We start from the raw sequence: 22,141 nt of genomic DNA, 5'->3' as shown, positions 1-22,141 counted from the left end.
AGTCGAGCATGTGTCCGGATCCCCTGTATTCAGAGTTTTGACAGCCCTGATGACATGATCAAGAAATGCATTCTTGAAAATGTGTTAGCCAACAGTACAAGATCTCAAATGGCATTTAAATTCTTTGCTTTCACCATTTTTGTAACCGTAGCCCGAGAATGAGTGGTGTGGCTCTAGAACTTGATGGATGAGTGAGCAGCTGTTACAAGCTGCCTTTTTGCAGATTGCAGTTTCTAGTTGTCAGTGATAGTTGATAAGTTGGTGAAGATGACTGAATAGAGGGATGAGGTTACGGTTTTCAAAAAGTACACATTTATCTCCATTTAAATGATCTTCTAGTGTGATGACAGTTTTAATTTTGAGAGGAACGGAATACAGTATTTCTACTATTGTATGTCTTTGGTCTTAATGAGTAGGGATCTAGCTCCATTTCTGATGCCCAGGCAATGTGCTGCTACAGGGGATAGTGGATGGTGCCAAAACTTCCTAGGCTGTGGCCAGAGAGGTCACGGATAGATGCTAATGAAGGGTAGTAAACTGTGTGGCGAAAAATTGACTTTATCCAAGTGCTGCTTTACTGTGTTGGGTTTTCCATGCTTGTACTTTCTTTCACTTCTGCATTTCAGCACTATAATTATGATCTTGTCCTTAGACTGCATTATATATATATATTTCTGGTTTGAAAGGTTTAACCCAGGGTTGCTGTATTTCATGCTAAGATTTCATCTTCGTTTTTGTCGTCTGCTTTATTGTGCTTTGTGCTCCCCAGTCCTATGTTGTATGACAGCAACACTGTGTTACTTTAACTGCTGTGTTTATTTAGATTGTCTCAGTTGTGTGGAGTCTGTTCTGTGCTTGTTAAAAGCTGCAAATTAGTGAGTGTTGTTTTGTCCATCTGCAGTGCAGCTGATCATCTTGTTGGCACATTTGTTTTTTTTTTTTTTTTTTTTTTTTTTTTTTAACAGCCTGAGGTATGAAGCCTGCAACATGAGTTCAGGCAGCAGTACCCAGATTTCAGAAGAGCATGTTTGTTTTTCAGTTTTAACTAGGCCTTGCTATTTTATGTTATTCTGAAAGTCAACTTAGTTTAAGGTGGAGAAATAGTGAAGGTTTAACAAAAACATTAAAAATGATTATAGAAGTATTTGTGCTTGTTAAGAGACTACCAGAGATGTGATTTGGTTGGAAGTGCTGCTGGAGGCTATTGGTAACAGATGAAGTGACCAGGAAGAAGGATTTTGTTAAAAAAGTGGGTACCTACTCGAGTTGTTTAGTGCAAACCAAGGTGAAGTGTAGCAGTTCATTCTTTCATGAGCACATGACCTTCCTGTGTTAATCTTTTCTTTACTGACTTATTGTCTGTATATTAACATAGGGAGATCTATGACCCTGAAGGTCCTGCATTGCCCTGGACCTACCATTCTGATGATTGGCAGGATAAAGACTTAAGAATGAGACACACATTTTTTTTTACATAAATCATTTGTACTTTGTTAAAAAAAATGCATCCTAACTGACTCAAGTTATTTCACCATTTAGTGCAAAGAAACCCAGTACCTTGAAAGAGATAAGCTACGGGACAAATAATGGGCAGACTATTGTTGTTCTAATGATATTTTAGTTTTATCTATCTGGGGTGTACTCTTTCTGGAATGACTGTGTAATACAAGCTGGTATGGATTTCATCATTTTACTGTAATACACAACATAATGGTCATTATGCCACCACAGAAATAACCCTTTTCTGCAAATGGAGGCGGCATTGTTACCCAAGCCACACAAACAGAAGGGAACAGTACCGTACCATAAACTCCTGTATTATAGATGCCATTCAACTAAACTTAGTATCTTCTTTCATCTATTCTAAACAGTATATGTAATATGTACTCCATGCTAAAACTTCAGGTTGTAATTCTAAGAGTCACATCCCAGCAATATGGACCCAGGAGCAGGTACACCCAAACTTTTCATCTGGTCATTTGTTTCTGACCGCAAAACACTTCATGTTATTGTTGCTTGTATTAATGCTTTTGTTCTGAGTATCTCCAGATGCCATTTCTTCTCCCAGGAATGAAATGTCAGTTATGCACAATAGCGGTATGATGCTCTTGCTTGTGACTGTTGGTAAGTTCTGTGAAAGGTACTGTAAGAAAATTAGCAATTTCAACTCGACCAGCAGGTACGAGAGTGCTGTGAATAATTGTGCTGATGTGTTTTGCCAGCAGAGAAGTAGGGGTATTCTTCTTTCAATTAATCTGAGTGCTTAATCTGTTAGATTTCCAGACACATTTCAAATATTCAAACTAGACAACAAGCTGAAATTGCAGGGTTGTCTTTTTGAGTAATTTATTTGCCTCGTGTGTAATTTGCGTGACATGTTTTGTGTTATGTGGTAGGTTGAGTACATAAGGCTAAGTATATAACATCATGACTGCAAGTTTAGGGGAAACTATGAGAATTTGAGACTTTTAGTATTTCATCTGGTTTGTCTACGCTTCTCAGTATGGATGATCATATTGTAATCCCCATTACAGCATTTATACAAAGCGAGCAAAGTACTTATTGCAGGTATAATCTTTCTCCATTAATTACTATCTCCTTTTCATCATAGCAAAACCTTTCATGTTCTTTTCCAACACTGATAGTAGGTTTTAGATGTGGAATTACTAGAGCTACAAAACCATGGGATCCTTATCGTATGAAATTGTAACTTAACTTGAAAGTGTTCTGTTAATAATGTACTACTTATGTAGGCACTAGAAAACAAGTTCTGTGAGTGATACTTGTCTACGTATTTTAAGTATCATATCCTTGAATCTTGTACCAACAAAGAACTGCATTTAGTAGGTCATACAAATGCTTTCTGAATTTCCACAATTTTCATTCACACTGAGCTATGTTGGTTTTCCGAGATTTGTGCCCCCTAACTGCACAGTCAGTTTATGGAATGCAAGTTTAGTGTTATAAATGAGCATTTGCATTATTATTGATAAATATCTGACAGAAACATTCTGAAAGACTGTGGGGTGAATGTTTTTGGAAACTCCTTTATATGCACAAATATTTTGGCCACTAGCTGGTGTTTAAACATCTATCTACTTTGTTTCCTTAAATGCAAATTCATTGAATGATAATTTCCCCAAATTGTAGTTCATGCAAGGTATTTTTTGCTCCTTTAGGGCAAAACCTGTCAAACCTACTTGTGAGAGGTTTTGCCCCCACATGCTCCTTAACTTGCATAGCAAAGTGAGATTTCTCTAGAGAAAGGGAGCAAAAACCTACTTTCTACAGCCTGCAAATTCAGGCAAACTACACTAGGTCTGTTTTCAGTGTGTACCTATCTTGCAGAGGCTCATTTATGTCCATCATATTTTATTTATTTAAACGTGTCATTGTTTTTCAGTTACCAAGCTCATCCTATTAAAACAGTCAATAAAATGAAACACCGTGAATCTCAAGCACATCATCTTTATTTAGGTTCTGTTGAACATTTTCTGTGTGCTCATTGCAAAAATTATCACTATTGTACCACTAATTAACATCCACTTAAAATATATAAGTTATGTCATTGTTTGCATTTCTGTTTGCTGTACTTAAAGTGCTACTTTTTTGTCCATAGTATGTAATCATCTGTTGTGGTTTGACTGTAACTATTTTTGACTTCGCATTTGTGGTGTATGTTCCGTTCAAGTGCATCCCCAGCAAAATTCTCTGTGCCACTCTTTGGACTCAAAAGTTATTCTGCACATCAGATTAAGCAACACCGATAGCAACGGTGTTATTCTGTACATCTGCATCACTTTCTGTTTCATTATTTGCTAAACGATGTTTAATTTGGTTGAGCTTTCACTTTGTGATGTCTGGAATAACGTACCTAAACTTTTCAATCTACAGTGTTGTTTTTGTAATAACACTCTTTCTCCAGTTTCATACTTTGTAGCAGTTTGATGAAGCTATTTCTTTGACACTTTTTAGATTCTTTCAGAATATTCAACAGATGCTTTCATTTCTTCATGCAGTCCTGAAATATGAAGTGTATCCTAGACATTCATTGTAGTGCTTACCAGGGCAAATGGGATATCCTCCAGCTTAGAAAGAAGGTTTGGTTTTGAGGAAATGCTTATTGGTATGGGCTATAACCATAAGCATTTTGCTTTAAGCTTTTTTGGCCCCAGTTCCTAGTCTAGGGGTGTTTGACATTCACATGCATTGTCTTGCTTAACTTTGCGCTATATTTCAGTAAAGGCCTGATTGTGCCTTTCCAAGATTCATTTACTCTAGGGACAATACATTGCAGTTGTATTTGCTTCAGTATTGAAATTGTCTGTTATATCCCTCATGTTTTCACTTAATTGTCTATTATCATTCGTTTATGAAGCACTTCATTGACTCATGGTTAAATGTACAAGGGACACCTCAAAACTGTAGAGTGAAGATAGAGAATTTAATGGTGAGAGCATGAGGATGCAGACAGTTTCAGTACTGTGAATGTGCCGCACATTGGTTTTTTGATACTGGCTCAGGTTTAACAGTAATAGAATATCAAATGTAACCATAGTAAGTCTTAGTGTGACATCTGTTTTGCTCAATTTCAGTTGAAGTTTGACTGTTTTGTGGAATACATAGTTTTTGTATCTCCAAATGAAAAAATAAATGCTGCTTTGTAATATGTTGTGCACTTCAGTGTGCTCTGGTTCAACTCACGGATTTAGTTAAGAAATTACTTTTTTTAATAGCAGATTCTAAATTCTTTGCTACAAAACCCTCTACCTGGGAGACATTCTTCAGAAAGTACTGTAATGTTGTATTTTTCAGAAAGTACTGTAATGTTGTATTTTTCAGTCATCTGGCTTTGAGTTGTCCTTGTATTAATTAAGTTTTTTTACTTTTGTGCAGTCTTTGACTTGGTGGAAGTCTGGTAGATGGCACATTTCAATTTTCTTCTGTATTGGTCAAGTAGCTTTAAGCCAGTCACAAGCACCCTGACATGGCTGTTTTAGGAATATATCATGGTACTGTCAGTTTTTCTTTTTATGTATTAAGAAGCATCTGTCATTAAATAAATTCCCTCCTTAACCGATGCAGCAACTGCTTCAAAGTATTCACCTTTAGCATTTTGTTTTCAGGTTTGTGCTGGTGGTAAAACCAGTTGTTTTGTTTAACCTCTAGTCAAGCACTGTCTTGCACTTTAAAAGCTAACACTGCATCAGGGAGGACTGTGACAGATGCACAAATTTACCTTTGTTGACTGTCAATAGTGTAATGTTAAGTGTACAGATTTACATGCTATTTATTTACTTGCTTGCATTTGTTAGCTGAGTTAGTTCATCAAGACATGGCATGTTCCATAACCTAGAAATGCACAGGAGTGTCAAAACTAGTTTTGTGCGTCTGCCACATTAAATATCTCTACCCTTGTACTCTGCTGAGTGCTGCCTGGTGTTATTGTATCTGTTTGTTTCATGTACCAGGTGAGCTAGGGGTACAGCAGCTGTAGGCACCTGCCTGGACACTCCAGAGGAGACATGAGGTGGTATTCATACTTAGTAGGGATGATTTGGCAGTGATACCAATGGAAATTTCCTTAATCTTTTCGGTTTCCTTTTGTACTGGACAGACGGGAACACAGCAGAGGAGAGTAGCTGCAAGATAATGAGTTGGAGTTGGCAGTACTAAGTGAGAATAAGATGTAAAGTTGATACAGAACTTATATCATGGAGAATTAATCATATTGCAACAGAGTCCTGGAATCAAGTATTTCAGCAGTTTGAAAGGTGAATTTGCTTTAAAATGAAGGTATCATTCCACAAAGCTTTAGAAAGGCTCACCCAGACTCTGCTACACTTTTCTGTGTAGGAAAGGTTAGTTTACTTTTTTTATTTCTTGTATTTTGCATTACTTTATTGCCTTTTTATATTTTGAATACTGTGATTTGTTTTCTTTACCGTGTGTTTTACTTGTATTCTGCTTTTAACTGCATATTAAAACTTCAAGAGAGACCACAGCTCTGTCTCTTGTGAATCAGGCAGAAATTAGAACTGATCAATTAAGGACTCATACATAAGATAGAAGAGGTCACTTAAGGTTAATCATTTGTGAACTGAGGGGGTGGAGCTAGGAACTAAACCTTCTATTTAAGGGGTAAAATAAAACATTTCAGAGCTTTACTAGAAAGGCTCACCCAGACTCTGCTACACTTTGCTGTGAAGAAAAGGTTAGTTTGCTTTTTATTTGTTGTATTTTGTATTACTTTATTGCCTTTTTATATTTTGAATACTGTTATTTGTTTTCTTTATTTTGTGTTTTACTTGTATTCTGCTTTAACTGTATATTAAAACTTCAAAAGGGACCACAGCTCTGTCTCTTGTGAGTCAGGCAGAATTTTTTTCCCCACCCGCTTACTGTCATGTTCTTAAATACCACTGTCTTTCTAGTTGCCTGCCTCTTGTGTTAATTTGACCATATATCTCATTTCCTCTCTGCTTTCACTGGCTTGTGTGAGTAAGCACAAACATATCATTTTGTGAAATCACTCCCCTTCAACTATTTAAATTTATTGGCAATCCTACTGTATTCCATAGTACCAGAATACAAAAGTGATCACCCCCTTTCAATCTATCTTGCTGTTTTAAAAATAGTGACTCTCCACTAAAACTTAACTTTTTAGACAGGTAAAACTTAAGTTACCTACTTTCACATCTAACTTCTCTAGTGCCCACTGCAGTGTTTAGGATAAACCATTTTTTTTTCATCTTACCTTTAAGCATCCCTGTGACTAGCACTTGCTCTAATACCTGCTGAAAAGCACTAGGAAGCCTTAAACTGATACAGGCACTCAACTCTCCTTGTTAATAAGGAGAAATTAATCCTAGGCACTAAACAGCCTATAACTGCAAAGTACCTTGCTAAGGTAAGGGAAAACAGCTCCTGTACTTTACAAAACCAGGCATGTCCAAGGGTCAGCTTCCGGTGATTTCTCCTGTCCACTTGGTGAATCTGGGCACACTGGGGCAATGCAGCAATTGCCTTATGTACACAGACAATCCTCTCCTCCTACCATCCAACACTACAACCTGTGAGAGATGCACTTACATAGCCAAGCTGGGAGCAAAGCTCTCTCCTCCCAAGGTTATGCTAGACAGTCAAGAGGAGAAGGTTACCACCCGCACTACACCTCAAGCAACACATAGCCCTTCTAAACCCGCACAACCAACACCCACACATAGAAACATTAAATCTACATATGCAGAGGCCCTTAACTGTAACCTGCCCAAGCAACAAGAACCTCCAAAGCTGAAACGCAAGCAAACACCAATCACAACCAAAGTGTCACATAGCTCACAACATCAGTGTGCCACCCAGCAACAGCTCCTAAGGCAAGACAACGTACCTAACACTTTAGTCATAGGTGACTCTATAGTCAGCTACACTGATGTCCCACTCACCAGGCTGAACAAGGAGAAAATTACAGTCAGCTGCCTGTCAGGATCCGCCACATAACTCATGCACTCAAGTCACTCCACAACAAGTACAAATATGACTCTGTCATTGTCCATGTTGGAATGAATGACTTGAGACGTACCTCCCTGGACTACATGGAAAGAGACATGGAAGAACTCTCGGATCATGTGGCCCAGGCAGGTATGACCCTAGCCCTGAGTAGCATCCTGCCTTCACCCAGAATGATACCACAATATAAGGACAAAATGATTGACTTCAACAATTGGCTAAGCTTCTGGTGTCATTCAAAGGGGATCCAGTATCTGTCTGCCTGGGATGACATGATCGACAGACCACGATGCATTGCCAGAGATGGTCTCTACCTGTCGCCCCTGGGATTCAGGTTACTGGCTAAGGCTCTTGCCACCCCTATAGTGCCATTTTTAGGCAAAGTGCAAAGCACAAAACCACCACTGTAACAGGTACACACATGCAAAATCTGAAGGTAATGCTACTCAGTGTTAGACGTCTAAACCTCAAAATGCACTCTCTCGAGGCACTCCTAATAATGGAGAACATCGATATCTGTGCAGTAACTGAGACCTGGTTCAAGGCTCCAGAGAGCACCCCTGCAATACCAAGCTACAACTCTTACCACACTTTTCAGCCACCAAACCAGGATCAAAACACTAAAGGTGGAGGAGTGTCGATATTCACCAAGGATATTCACACCACCAGGCTAGTTGCCCAACACAGTGCATCTGAAATTCTCCAGGTGCAACTAACACTAGGTAAAACTGCAATCCAAATTGTAGCTTGCTACAGATCCCCCACCATGCCCCAAGATTCTCACTACACCTTTCTAAACATACTGGAAAATATTAAGATACAACCAAACACCCTAATAATGGGTGATTTCAACTACCCTGCCATTAACTGGGAAAACTACTCGTGTACCAACATCTTTGCCCAGTGGTTCTTGGAATTCATAAATTCCAGTGCCCTGGATCAACTAATCCATAGTCCCACCAGGTGCTCCAGTATCTAGACCTGGTCATTACCAACATGGGAAATCGATGCTCCACACCAGTGGTCACCCCCTCATTGGTCAGGTCAGACCATAAGCTGATCACCCTTAACAGTCACTTCCCACCCCTACCCCCCAGTAAGGAATCCTCCATAAAAAACTTCTCCAAAGCCAACTTCATGCTTCTCAAGTCAGAAGTGACACACTTCATGACACCCAAGCAGACGGGAACTGAAAGTTCGACTGCTGAGTCCTACACTAAGGCACTGAACGAGCACATCAACTCATGCATGAATCGTGCCATCCCAAATAGAACCAAGATGCTCGCCTCCAAAAAAAGGAATCCAATTTGGTGGTCCCCTGCCATAAACAAACTTTACAACAAAAGGAAGAAATTGTTACAGAAAAGAAGAAAATCCCAGGATGCAAAAAACTCCCTTACCAGCCGCAGTAAGAAGCTGAGATCCCTCATAAAATCCTCCAAAGCTAGTTACGAAAATAAAATTGCCAAAGATTCCAAAGACAACCACAAGGCATTCTATAACTATGTCAAGAATCTAAATGGCAATTCTCAGATCTGCTTTGAGCTACAACAGAATGGCATTAAATATACTAGTGATCCCAAGGATATTGCCAGTATCCTGGCAGATCGATTCAGTGCCAACTTCACCCCCCTCACCTCCTAAATGACCCATCTCGATACCGGAAGATTGCCAAATTCCAGTAATAATGGCCACACAGGTAAAAAACCCACTCTCCAAAGCTAAGAATACAGCATCCATGGGACCAGATGACATCCCGAGCTGTGTACTACATGAACTACAAAACAAACTGGCACCTCACCTAACTGTCATGTTTAATCATACCCTCACCTCAGGCTTCGTGCCCACTGAGTGGCGCACAGCTACAGTTATCCAACTCCACAAGGGGGGGAAATCCACCTTGGACCCTGGGATCTACGACCCCATCAGTCTGACGAGCCTGATCTGCAAGGCCATGGAATGTATTCTCATGGAACTTATAAACAAAGACATTGGCAACCTTCAAACACTGGACCCCACCCAATTTGGGTTCGTGAAGGGCCGATCTTGTCTCCTGAACCTGATTGACTTCTTCAAATCAGTCTCCAGAGCCATGGACGAGGGTAAGGCGGTCTACACAGCCTATCTGGACCTTGCCAAGGCCTTTGACACCCTCCCCCACTCTGGAATCATAGATAAACTTACTAAGCTGGGCATTAATCCCTATGTCACTCGATGGGTTGCCATTTGGCTTATTGACAGAACCCACACTGTAAAAGTAGCTGATTCCAATTCCAGCTCCAGACAAGTGGAGTACCTCAGGGTTCAGTCCTGGGACTGCTCTTGTTTGGCATCTACTTCTCTGAAGTACAGACCAACACTAAGGGACTCTGGCTAACAAAGTTCGCAGATGACTGCAAACCGGGCGCCATTACTGAATCCCCAAATGATGTGGATACTCTACAAAAGGGCCTTACAAAAACAGATGCTTGGTGCCAGAGCCATGGGCTCAAGCTCAATGCCAAGAAATGTATAGTTATCCCCTTTGGGGAAAAAAGATGTACCCCTGAATTACCACATAGGTGGCAGTACACTAAACACCAAAAGTGTGATAAGAGACTTAGCGACACAGGTGGGCAGTGGTCTCACCTTCGATAACCACATCACCACAACAGTCAAGAAATCCTTCTATGTGGCACACCTCATCACTAAGGGCTTTTCATCAGGAAAAAAGGAGGTCATTGTCCCACTGTACTCATCCATCATTAGACCCATTGTAGAATACAACGCCCCATTTGGTATGTACCTCTCAAGACATCTGTAACAACTGGAAAGGCCGCAGAAATACTTCACTAAAAGAATCACAGGCCTAAAGCAGATGCCCTATGCTGACCGCCTTAAAAAACTCCAGCTATACTCTGTTGCATATCGTCTACTCAGAGGCGATCTCTGCTTAACATACAAGGCCATGTCAAACCCAGAACTGTTGCACATGCTACACTTAAAGAAATCCCAATCCCTCAGAGCCACATGTTCCAGGGATCTAAACCTTGTCATCACAATAAACAAAACATGCAGGAGCGATAGGTTCCTGACCCAGAGACTCCCCAGACTATGGAATAGACTGCCCATACATGTCAAGCAGAGTGCCTCTTTGGCTCTCTTCAAAAGGAACCTTGACGATTGGATGGGAGAAAGGAAATTCACCCCGGGGATCACATCAATCGCCCTGCTAGACAGGGGTCCAGGGTAGTAAATAGTGTGGGAAGAAATAGCCAGGGAATTGTTATGGCTAGCGGCTTGTATAGGCCCTAGGGCTGATAGCCTAGTACCAACCTATGAACCTATTGGACTTTTGACCAAAAATTACATACCATAATACAGTCATAAAAGATATGTGACCAATTAGCTTTTATATGATTTTTACATCTCCAACATTCAATATTAGTTTCATTTCCCATTTTAGCAGTCCTTTCAGGGGTTATGAAAGCTCTAAACAAGAATTTCCTGGTTCTCTTTAATATGCTAGACACACCCAATTACAAAAAAAAAATATTTATATCTTACATGGATAATACTTGCTGTGGCTAGAAAAAAATGTTACAAGGAATTGGAAGACTCTTACTGAATTAAAGTTTGGAGATTTTCTCACTCGTCTAAAAGACACCACAATCAAAGAAACTGCAACAAAGGAGAGAAGAATTTATCCCAACAAACTAAAGAACAAGCATTGGTTGAAGGTTTTGCCTCTTATAGAGTTATTTTTTTCATCTAGTTAAATATCATAGTCTTGTTTCTATTTTCTCAAATTTTGTCTTGATAGATTTTTTATAATCTTGATTTCAGGCCTATTGTATATATTGTAAATAGTTATACTCTGTTTTCTTTCTAATTATAAGAAATATCTAACTATGTTATGTTAATGTCAAAATTTATTAAACCTTGTTACTGTGCATTTTTTTTCTCTCAAAAACAAAAATTCTTCAGTAAAATATTTTCGGGAAAGATGAATTTGCTGATTGCCAACTTGCTAGTTTTAGACACTGTAGAGGAATTTCAAGCTACAGGGCATCTTGGTCCTAGATGGTGGAGAGACTTGAACATGTTATTTCAGACATTTCTGGAAACTGTGATGAAGATGGTAGCAGTAATGCGAGTCACACATGTATGCTTCAGCGAAACAATGAAGCAGAATGCAGGAGAGTTGAAGTACAGGGAAACATTGAAAAAGACAAAATGGAGGGGATGCAGTGTTTCATATACTTCAGTAGTGAAACAGACAGACAATTGCAAGAGAAATTAAAAAGAGGTAGTGGTAGGATGTAAGGAAAATATGGTAAAGGCAATAAAATAAGTGTTTGTTTTATATGCATTGTATATTGTTGGAAACTACTTGAGTACTCAAGCTTGTAAAATGTTATGGTGCAGTATTTTGTAGATGATGTACATATTGGAAAGGAATAATTTGCATATGTAATGTTTGAGGAATAGGAACTTATAATGACGTTTTAGAGCAGTATGACTGCAAAATGGGAACTAAACACTGGAGAGCAATAAACATTTTTGATTTTAATATCTGTTTAAAGAAATGTATGTACAGAGATCTATGCAATATGAAAATTTTGCAGAAATTCATTCAAAAAGAATTAGAAAAGAGATAAAAAATGTAACACAAATTAAAAAGAATAATGGAAATTCATGATATATGTAGAGCAGTGTGTGGGGTTATAGATCCAGAGCTACCTACTGTTAATGGTCAGTGTGTACATTTATATAAAATCATGAAAATTAAAGAAGTAAAAGTCATATTACAGTGTTTAGACAGCAGCTGAAATGTTTCATGTGTCAACTGGACATATCGCAAAGGACTGTAGACAAACAATATGCTAAGTATGGGGACAGCCAGGTTATTTAAAAGTGCAATGCTGTCAGAATGCATTTAAAAAAAATGTCAGTTTTGGTCCAGTTCTGATTATTTGAGAAGGGAAAGGGTTGAAAATTTATATACTAAAAGTGCAGCCTATCTTGAAAATGAAGGCAGTAAAGCAATAGATATTCATGATTTACAAAATATAGATAGCAATGTTATAATAATAAAAAGGTGTATGTATCCGATTTTTGAAAGTTTAGAAAGTGAGAAAGTTAAGGAAAAGCAATGCATGTAATATAAAACAAACTGATGGGTGAAAGAGTTGAGAGAATGTAAAATTAAAAGAATGAGATGGCACAAAATGAATGTAAATGGAATTCAGTGAGCAAATTGAAGAAATACTATTATTTTTAATATTAAAGATCAAATTCAGAACTCAAGGTTAATTAAAATAAAGATGAGAACTTCCTTATATAAAAACAAAAGGAGATAACTAGTGCTTTTATTCAGAGACGATATATGTTCTGGTATTATAACTATGGTAAAAAGAACATATAACTTTCATTACTGATGATGAATGTATTATTTTGAGGAATGTTATAGGTTGCTACAGAGTTTGAATATAAACAGTATGATGTAATTGCAAATGAAGGATTTTTTATTTTGAGAGAAACAGAGCTGTAACAATGATTTTGTAATGGTTTCACAGTAGATGGATAGTTTTTTGGGGGTGCTAAACTCTTGGCTAGGTTTGTAAGGGCTCCAGGGCCATTAGCCTAGTAATCTCCTATGATCCTATAACTGTAAAAACATAGCTAATGGATTGCAGACTACATGGCATCAGTGGCGGCTGTAAGTAACGCACAAGATAGGAAGAGGTTAATGTATTGACTAAATGTATGCAGGAAAGACTATGATTGGGCTATTACAGTATGATAACTTTTTTATGATACATGCCTGGAACAGTTGGAAGCTTATTGTTGTTAAATGCTGTCAAGTTAATGTTGGCTCATGGTTATTCTATGAATAGCTGTCCTAAACGATGATTAGTCACTGTTAAAGGGAATCCATCACTGTAGATGCCCTTCCGTTTCACTGTTACAGAATTCATTACAGAAGGAATCCCCTGCCAAGGATGGCCCAGCATCCGGCCAGTATATACCAAAGCCTTTAGGTTGCTTTAAGGTATGCTGTATGTTGCATGTATGCTCCTTCATAGCATAGGGCAAAAAGGTGACATCCGGACGTACCATCCTCAGAACTTCTTTGCCGCCATACAAACGCCATCTCTTAGTCATCGGTCTGAACACCCTTTCTTTTGCTGGCTCACCAAGCTGTTGCAGATAAGTGACCCATTGGGGGTTTGTTTTGCTTATCTTCCTTTTATTATATTGTTGCTTTTGGGGTTTCATGTCATCCAAGAAGGGTAAATGCAAGTGTGGGAGACAGATTCCTCATAAAGATCACCACAAACAGTGTCTGTTTTGCCTTGGCACTTCGCACAACTATACATTCTGCTCTATTTGTCAGACCTTTGTTCCTATAGACTTTCTTCTCTGGCGCTTTATCTTGAAAACCAGAGTCTTAAGCTTCTTGCTAAGGATACGATAGAGGTAACTTCCTGCTCTGAGGGACAGCCATCTGTGAAGGCCAAGAAATCTCGGCTGGAATGTTCTGCTGTTCAGCCTGCACTGGACGTTTCTCCTGAGGTGAGTGAATTCCCAGAGATTTGCCTGACTCTATCATTGAACTCCTCTGACATGACTGGGATGGAGGCCGGTGGGAATCTGACTTTAAGCACATCCAAGGAGGCATTGGAGGCGTCCACTTTGGACTTTCAAGGGGAATCACAGCTGATTATCTCTGTGGGGTCTGGGGGGGGGGTCCTCAAAACTTAGTCAGAGAAGTCCCTACTGCTGTTATTGAATGCCGTCGTGGTTTGGATCCTTCTAAATTCTTTAAGGCAGACTTCCCATTGAAGAAAAAGCAGAAGACTAAACATATTTTCTCCTGCCCCAAGGATCTACAGAGTGAATGGCAATCTTTCACTTAGGGCTTGTTTAGTGCTTTGATGGCTTTAAAACCTTCCCAGGGAGTTTCTTCTCCAATCCTTGGTACTCTACCCTCCTTAAAAGACCCAGAGAACAGGAATTCCTCTGAGCAGGTGGTAGATTCGGATGAGGAATCCCCTTGCTTACTCTTCTCAGATTCCCTCTCCTTTGTATTATGGATCAGAAGAAGAGGCATCCACTAGACCTGATACTCCCTTTGAAGAGATTTATTTTGGGGACACTATCTCTAGGATGATGGAGTTCTTTAAATGAGATTATACTCAGGTTTTAGAGATGCAGAAAAAAGGTATTATGAGTTGCTGCAGATGGATTCACCAAGACCTTCTGCTGTTCCTCCTGTTTTGGCTTCCTTGTTGGATGCTTCTAAAGCTCCAGATCTCAGCCTCCTGTCCCCAAGTAGCCTGATAGATTCTGTAGGGTGCCTGAGGGACTGTAAATTCTTGTACAAGTGTCCTTCTGCTGACCCTTCGGTGGTGTCGTCTGACAAGCCATCTCAGTTGCTTCCTTCTCCTAAGTTACTGCCTTCTGGTAAAGATAGCAGATCTGTAGAAAGGCTAGGCAAGAAGGTGTATAAACACTCTGCTACCTTGGCTTTTAAGGCTGTTAATTATCAGATCCGTATGTCTAGGTACTTGCTGGCTCTTCTATCCCAGGCCAGTCATGTTATTTCTGATCTTCCAGACTCTGAGGGTTAAACTTCTGCCCTTTCTGTGTTAATGACTTCTTCCCAGCTAGCTCATCATTCCATCAAGTAAGTATAGTTTTAATGCAGCAGATGCTTCCCCTATGGCTGCTCCTTTTGGGTCAGTGATGAGAAGGTATTCTTGGCTTCGGCTTCAACCTTTGCCTGATGATATTAAAGCTAAGTTGATGGATGCCTCTCTAGATAATAAGTACTTGTTTGGCAAGGCTACTTCTGATTTAAGTCCATTCAGGATAAGGGCAAGGTTTACAGGAACTTAAGTGTGTGTTTGTTTCTCCAGTGTCTAAATTTCAGAAAAACTACCCCAGTAGACCAGCCTTTGTTCGCAGGCAATCTCGCCCTCCTTCTATGGGTAAAAAGGGTGGCAAGCGGGTTCCTCCTGTGAAGGCTACTCAGACTTCTGTGCCTCAGATGTCTCCTTTTCCTGATATACCAGGTGCTGTCTGACTATAGTATGCTTCTCAGCCAGTTTCCTCTTTCTCTTTACCTCTCTCTCTCTCTCTCTTTTCCTGTTTGGTTACAGATTACTCAAGATTCCTGGGTTCGGTTCATTATCCACCAGGGGTATTTCATGGTTTGGAAATCCCTTTCCCATTTTATGGGTATTCCTCAGCCACCTCAGGAACAACTCTCCTTATTTCCAGAGGTGCTTCGGGACCTTTTGACTCTGGGTACTATTCAAAAGGTGTCTGTATCCTAAAGGGGGAGGGAGGTTTACTCCAGGATGTTTCTAGTACCCAGAAAAGAGGGTGCTTGGATACCAATTCTATGCCTCTCTCATCTAAACACTTTTCTGAAGGTGCCCTCCATTTGAATGTTGTCCATTCAGACTTTATTCCTGCTTTTCCTTCCTTACGTTTATATGGTAGCTCTGGATCTCAAGGATGCTTATCTCCATATCCTGATCCATCCCCTTTTCAGGAAGTTTTTCCATTTCTCTTTTGCTTCCTGGCATTTTCAGTTCTCTACTTTGTCTTTAGCCTTTCTGCTACCCCAAGGGGTATTCACTAAATGCCTTGCTCCTCTGATTGCTTTTTTGCAGGCTTCAGGGGATCCAGATCTTTCCTTACTTGGATGACCTCCTGTTCCAGCCATCCTCTCCAGAGATCCTGTTGCAAGATTTTAATTTTGCCATTTCCCTTCTGCAAAGCCTGGGGATCACAATAAACTTCAAAAAGTCTTTTCTGTATCCTTCTCAAGACAATATTTTTCTGGGGTGCAAGATCCAGACTGAGCCTAGCCTGTGCTGGCATCCCTGGATCCTCCCAAGGCCTTAATGCTCATTTCCTTCTTTCAAACTCATTTTCCTCTGGTTGCTATTACAGCCAAGGAGTTTGAAAGTTCTGTGATTCAGGGCTTTCACCATTACTATGCTCCCTCTGGTCAAACTCTACATGAGAAAATTTCAGTAGTTTCTGAGGTCGGTTTGGCTTCAACATGCGCATCCCCTAGAGTCTGAAGTTCCTCTTCTACCTTGTCTCAAGAAGGAACTTCAGTGGTGGATTCAGCAGTTGTCTGTAAATCCAGGGCTCCCTTTTCAATCCCCGTCTTCCCTCCTAGGAGCTGTTAACAGGTGCTTCAGACATTAGATGGGGAGCAGCTTTTGGCTCCCTAAAGGTGCAGAGGGTGTGGTCTCCTCATCTACAGAAAGAGCACATCAATGTCAAAGAGATGAGAGCTCTTCTCCTGGATCTTCAGGCTTTTCATTCTCTCTTCTCTATGGGACCTCACAAGGTGTTTACAGACAATACCACAGTGATGTGGTATGTAAACAAACAGGGGAGGACAAGATCTTGTCTTCTTTGCCCGTTGGCACTCCTGGTGTGGGAATGTGCTATTCAGTATCAAGTGACTCATCAGGCTATTTACATTCCCTCTGATCAAAATATTGTGGCAGACACCCTGAGCAGGTCCATATCTCAATACCATGAATGGATGCTTCACAGGGATGTGTTTTTGGATGTTGGTTACCAGTGAGATACCCCTCAAATAGATCTTTTTGCCTCCCCTCTGAACAGACAACTTCCTCTTTTTTGTGCCAGAGTCCCAGGTCCTCTGGTTTGGAAAGTGGACAATCTCCCTTTTTTTCTTGGAAGGGGACGTTTCTTTACGCATTCCATCACTTTCCCCTCATTCCAAAAGTCCTGTTCAAAATTCAGCAGGATGCTCCCAAAATCTTGTTGGTGACTTCCTTTTGGCTGAGACAGCATTGGTTCCCTTTTCTGCAATTAGCCAACGGCAATCAACACAGGTTACCTCACAGGGTGTACCTACTCACACAAGACAAGGAATCTCTCATCCATCCCCACCTACCCACTCTTCAACCGACACTGTGGATGACAGGATTTTGATTCCACAGACACCTTTTTTCTGAGGACGTGCTTAGGGTCCTGCAGGAGGCCAGAAAACTCAGTACTAGGAAATCCTACTTATCCAAATGGAAGAGGTTTTCTGTTTGGTGTTTTTCTCGTAACCTGGATCCACTTTCTGTGGATGTTCTTTGGTTCTCTTTTGTCTGTATAAATTGCTCAATGCTGGGTTGGCTTATTCCTCTGCTAAGGCCCATTGATCAGCTATCAGTGCTTGTACTCCTTTATATCCTCCTTTAACTTCTAGATTTGAGGCTAAACTATTTTTTAAAGACATCATTCATATTAGGCCTCCCAGGAAGCCTGTTCCTCCTTTCTGGGATCTTAATATTGTTTTGAAAAAATTAACTCAGCCTGTAACTTCAGCTTCCCTGCAGCATTGCTCTTCGAAGACTGCACTTTTGTTAGCCCTTTCTAAAACATTACATAATGTGGGGGGGCTTTGCCCCCCCACACCCCCAGACATGGGGGGGCTATACCCCCCACTTAAATATACCAACTCCCAGATCACACTACAGTGCTGAAAAGGCAAAGTAGTGAAAGCGGCCAAACAAATTCTTTCACAGGAAAAGAATTCGCTGAAAAGCCGCTTCGCTATTTTGCCTTTTCGTGCTTTTCAGTTCGACAAAGACGCATTCAACAACCTGCGTCTATGACAGCGTAATAGGGAGCCTATGTTTTGGAGGCCTTGAATTCTCTAGGTAAGAAATCCCTGTGGTCTCTCCAATTACTGCAGGTGTCTGGTGAAGTACATACAGAAGGGAACATTGTACTCAATTAGCGGTCTGATAAGAGTCGAGAACAGTGGAGCTGTAACCTACCTGGTCTTTGATGCAATGCCTTTGTTTATGAGGTGTGTAATGTAGCATGTTTTTCTTATCATTACGGAAATATGATGATCAAAGTTTAGGTTGCTATCAGCCTGTGGTCCTAAGTCTTCCACCACTGAGTTTGAGCTTAGATGGGTGCTATCTATGTCGTAATTTGCAGGGGCTGCTTCTTTGCTATAGAGCATGAGGCATTTTCTTGCATTAAGTTTTACTTCATGAGTTTGGCACCAGTCATTTGTTTGCATCAGCCCTTTTTGTAGTATGGTAACATCATTTGGGGACTGTGATTGCATCCAGTTTACAGTCATCTGCAAACTTGGTAAGCCACAGGCCACCCACCTTAGCCTGGACTTCAGAGAAATAGATTCCGAGCAGTAGAGCTGAGCATAGATCCCTGCGGTACCCCATGGTAGCTGGTCTGTTGGTGGAAGTGGACTCTCCAACTTTGAAAGTGTGTTCTGTCAGTGAGCCAGTTTGCTATCCATCTAGTAATGTATGGGTTAATCCCCAGCTGGGAGAGTTTCTATATGGTGCCTGAATGGGAGATTGTGTCAAGATAAGCAGTGTGTACTGTTTTGCCTTCATCCAAGCCTTTGGTGACAATCTCAAAAAAGTCCACCAGGTTTAGTAAGCAAGATTTGCCCTTGATGAAGCCAAACTGAGTCAGGTCGAGAGTCTTAAGGTCGTCTGTGTTCTTGTGGATGAGGTCAATGGACGATACTTTCCAGGGCATTGCAGATGAGGCTAGTTAGACTTATGGGTCGATAGTTCCCAGGGTCAGTTGATGGACCTCCTTTGTGTAAGGAGATTACTGTTGCTGTTCTTCACTCTGCTGGGACAAAGCCAGTTCTCAGGCTGTGGTTAGAGTGTTCTGAGTGGATCTGCTAAGTCTTGTTTTAGCTTGTTTAGTAAGCAGCCTTAGATGTTATCTGGTCCCATAGATTCTGTGTTTTTAGCCTTGGAGAGTGCTTGTTCTTTGGAAATGCTTGGTATAGGATTGGTGTCGGGAATACTTTGAGGTATGGCAGGTGGGGCAGAAGGGTGAAGTTATCGTAAAGTCTGTCAGCTAGCAGGTTAGCAATTTCCTCAGGTTCTGTGTAAGTGGTGCCATTCACTGTAAGTTCGGCACATAGCTGGGCATTCCTCTTTAGGTTTCAGACATAGCTAAAGAATGCCTTGTGGTTGTCTTTAGTTAGGGATACTAATTTAGACTCGTAGTTAGCCTTGGAGGACCTAACAATATGTCTGATTTACATGTTCAAGCTGTGGAGGGTATTCTTCCTCTGTTTAGTTTACCTCCTGTTCTTTGGTATCAGTTTCTTTCTTTTGTTGCATAACTTACTTATGCTTATAGTCCACCAGGGAGGCTTGTTTTTTCGGTGAGACTCTGTTTTGTTCCTGGTTGATACAGCAGAGCCAATGCATTTGTTTAAGTGGCTATATAGGACATTTGTGCATTCCTCTGCATAGGGGACATTGTTGTCTATGTTGGCAGGGGCTTTGCAGCTTTTTATCACATCTCTTAGTAGGCAATAGTTAGCTTTGGAAAATTTTTTTAGTTTTCTTACTTTTGAGGGGGTGTCGGATTTGATTTTTACTTCAAACGAGACAGATTTATGATCAGACCTTACCAGGGAGGGCAACACCCAGGGGGTAGTGCAGTGGCCTCCCATGTTGGTGAGCACTAGGTACAGTACATTTGATCCCCTTGTAGGGGTGCAGACCAACTGTTCCAAGACATTTGAATTAACAAAGTCCAGGAACCTCATAACAATCGTGTTTGTACTCATGTTGGTCGCCCAATCAATGGAAGGATAGTTGAAATCTCCCATGACCAAGGTGTTTGGCTGTTTGCTGAGCGACTCTAGTAAGTCCAGGTAGGTGGTGTGCTTCACCTGGTTGATGGTGGGGGACCTGTAGCTATCGATGATATGGAAGGATAGTAATTAGAACTGGAGTAGCTCAAGGGATTCATACTGTTTTACCAGTCTCAAGGTGTATTTGGATTTAATGAAGATGGATACACCTCCAACTTTATGTTTTTTCATGCTCGATTTGGGGTCTGAACGTGTGAAAGGCATTGTAGCCTTGTATGACCGGGGTGCTCTCAGTGGCCTTGAACCAAGTCTCTGTGACTGCACAAATGTCAGCATCTTCCAAGGTGAGGTGTGCTTCCAGGGAGTACAGTTTACTGTCTAGGCTCCTAGCATTAAGCAACATGACCTTGAGTTTGTCTTTAGCAGTTTTCTTTGTGTTGAAAATTTTGTTGTTTGGGCATTGCCTTGGGGAAACAAGTGTGTTTGCCAGTGTCCGAAAGTCTTGAGGAGACAGGTAAAGGCCAACTCTGGCAAAGCAGCATGGATTGTCGACCATGTCCTCCCAGGCAGGCAGATACTGGATCCTGCTGGAGTGACACCAAAAACTAAGCCAGTTATTGAACTCAATCATTTTTTTGTCTGTATTTTGGCATTATTCTCGGTGAAGGTAGACTGCTATTTAGGGCTAGTGACATACCTGCCTGGGACACATAATCTCGACAATAATCTTACATTCGACTTGCATGTGCAAAATTGCATAAGAAAAACTCATCAAAAACTAGGGGCGCTTAACAGAGCCAAAAACGTTCTTACCGAAGCAACTAAAACTATACTTGCCACTACTTATCTTCTCCCCACTCTTCTTTATGGTGCTCCCATCCTTACTAACCTCCAGGCTTCACAAAAATTGAAACTTGAACGATGCTGTAACAAAGTAGCTAAATTGGCAGCAAATACCCCTTTCAGAACCCACCACTGTATAGTACTAAAAAGCCTAAATTGGCTAGAACTACTTCATCAACTAACATATGCACGATGTCTTATCACCTATAAAATTATCCAGCATCTATCTGCCTGTCCAGGACTAAAATCCATTCTACACAACTATGTTCCCAGTCGGTCATTGCGATTCAGTGACCAAAAACTCTTATCTGTCTAGAAACCTAGCAAATCTGTTGGGCATTGTCTGTACTCGTACAAGGTTGTTAAAGCCTGGAGCTCCTTACCTGTGTCCATCAGGTCAGTACTTTCTCTCCCATCTTTTAAACCACACTGAAAGACTTCCTAGCTAAAATCTGGCTATGTTCTTACTCAAAACCAGGATAAACTATATCCTTAAATGTGAACAAGTACATTTTCATTCCTTATACCTCCTTATTCTCCCCTCTTCACTTACTTCCTTGTTTGTGTCTTTAGGCTTTTCCCGGTTAGGGGTTGCCACAGTGGAACTCCAGTCCACTAATGATTGGTAGTGGATTTTTACGTACCGGGTTACCAGCCCTGACACTTCTATTAAATTCTCTTTCCTGATTGTCTCTAAGTATACCGTAAACCTGTTTTTCCGTCACTTCTTATTGCAACTCCTGTTTGTATTAGACAAATTTACCTTTACTTTCTCTACAATATGTCAAAAATGTCTCTAAATATAAAATATAACTTGTATGATCTCTTAACCAATGTTTTTATATTATGTCTAATTTGTTATAATTATTTAAACTGCAGATGTTTTTTTTTTTTATTTCTGAAGATTGTAAAATTATTGTTCTTAAAATGTTTTTTAATAATTTGGAGCTTTTCTCCCTGGGCTTCTGCTGAAAAATGGGCTTCTACTCAGTCGGACTTTCCCAGTAATCAAACACCAGTAAATAAATAAGTAAATTATTACTGTGAATGCATATTGCCTCCGCTTTTGTTTACTAACCCTATGCTTACATACCAAAGACCCTTCACAAGGATAGCCGTGGATTCAGAGTCTAGTAGAGCATGAACTTC

At 40.5% G+C, this 22,141-nt stretch overlaps 1 protein-coding gene across 2 annotated transcripts in view; it reads left to right on the top strand.

Moving 5' to 3' along the window:
- Positions 1–22,141, top strand: part of FANCC (FA complementation group C) — a 2,534,829-nt gene that overhangs the window by 727,338 nt on the left and 1,785,350 nt on the right. The window lies entirely within an intron of this gene.

Source organism: Protopterus annectens, chromosome 17.part0 (assembly GCF_019279795.1).
Source record: "Protopterus annectens isolate FY-2018-M chromosome 17.part0, PAN1.0, whole genome shotgun sequence".
NCBI lineage: Eukaryota > Metazoa > Chordata > Ceratodontiformes > Protopteridae > Protopterus > Protopterus annectens.
Note: the sequence above shows the minus strand (reverse complement) of the source record. Positions and strands in the feature narration are given on the sequence as shown.